Source organism: Fusarium oxysporum, chromosome 6 (genome assembly GCF_000149955.1).
Source record: "Fusarium oxysporum f. sp. lycopersici 4287 chromosome 6, whole genome shotgun sequence".
Lineage (NCBI taxonomy): Eukaryota > Fungi > Ascomycota > Sordariomycetes > Hypocreales > Nectriaceae > Fusarium > Fusarium oxysporum.
Genome location: NC_030991.1, coordinates 1,479,527 through 1,481,574, shown reverse-complemented (window position 1 = coordinate 1,481,574; position 2,048 = coordinate 1,479,527).

The window sequence follows — 2,048 nt, the reverse complement described above, 5'->3', positions numbered from 1 at the left end:
GCCTTTCATCAAAGCTCACTTATGCAGAAGTGAACCCTTATATATATATACATTCATTTAGTATTAGATAGAACTTAGCTCACCAGCTATCAATAAGACTTCTTTACCTAAATACGCCTAACACACTCTATTCACTATTAAGAAACGTAATACTTCGCATCGCTCAGCATTATGCCCTACAACTCTGCCAACATAAACCTAGAACGGTCTAGTTTATTACCTTAGGAACCCCAACCGTTATATATTCCTAACTAAAGAAGAAGTATTAATACCTTAATATAAAGCTATAACTACTAACTAATAGAGGGAATTAAAGAGATAATAGAATAAATAATACTAAAAGACGGAAGAAGGTTAGAAAAGAGTATAAAAAGCATATAAGAGATATATAAAGTAAAGGAAGAACGCTTAGACCCTAGGAGTTATAATTACTCCTATATTATTACTATAATTATTAAATAAACTAGATAATTAGGTATAATTATAAAAAATAGTTAATTAGTAACTTAATAATATTCCTATTAAAACTATAATTTAATAGAAAGAAGAATTTATACTTAAAGAATACAAAGCAGTATATAAAATACATATAGTCTAATAATAACACTCCTAAAGTATAAAATATAGAGGTAATATAATAAAAGTAACTGCTAGGTACCTATAAAAGAGGGATAAAGAACTTAAGAATAAATAGAAATAAGAATATTAACCCTTATACGATAAATAAGGATTATATACTTATATCAATAAGGAAGATATATATATCTAAAGTGTAAAGGAATATATAGACACTATAGAAATAGAAAATATATATATTAAAGCCTATTATATAAATAAGGCCCTAAACCTATATTATAAGGAACCTAAGTTTAATATTAAAGATAATATTAGAACTATACCTATATATCCTTAATATAATAAAATCTTATAGGTATCCTATAGATACTAGTAATATAAAATATACCTTAAAAGTAAAAAGGATAATAATTACTTTCCTATTATTATCCTAGGAATACCTAATAGTAGACCCTATATACCTAAAGAAATAATAAGATACTTAATATATAATTAATATAAATTACTTAAAGTAATAAAGCTATAATTTAACCTAGCCTATTATTAAAATTAGTAAAAAGATTAAAAAACTATTAAGGCAGTTTAATAGAGTATATAAGCTATTAAAAAGGCTAATAAAGAGTTTAAAGAACTTATAAATGGAAAATATAACTACCTAATAAGGGCAGAAGAACCAGAAGATATAGAAGAACTAACCTAATAATTTAAAGAAATATCTTAAGGTATCCACCAGGGGTTTAAAAATATTTACTTTAAATAAATAGAAGATAACTTAGGAAAAGATAAATATTATCTATAATAGAGCTATAGATAAGTAAAGTATACAGTTAAGAATAACTTAAACTATTAAGTGCTTTAAGAGCTATATAAAGCGATAAGCTTAAATGCCTAATATTATAAGTTTAGATTAAGGGGAGATAGCTAAATATATAGATCGATTATAGAGTATAATAAAACTTTATTAATCCTAGACTAATTATAAAGCTAGGGATTCTATAGAAAAGAAAATAAAATCCTTACCTACTAATTAATATAGAAAAATAGCTATTTAACTATAATAATAGGATTATAAATTAAGAGACTAATTATCTTAAGATCTATACCCTAGATAAGAATTAAGGAATTAGTATTAATATCATACTATTAAGAGAAAGTAGTAATATTCTCTTAGGAATATTATAGCTTAAAAGTATAAACCTAAATATTAATTAGATAACCGGCTAAGTTTTTATCTTAAAAACTTCAAATAATAATATAAAAACAATTATAATAAATAATAAGAGATCTTAAACCCAGACTATAAAAAGAAGCAATAAGGGTAAATATAAGGTAAAGAACTTACTAACTTTAGAAGAAATATAAAAATAGTATATAATAGGTAAAAAACAATAGATCCTAAGCATTCTTTTTAAGTAAGATATTAAAGAACTAAGCTAGGACTAACTGCATAATATACCGAAAGAATACTAAAT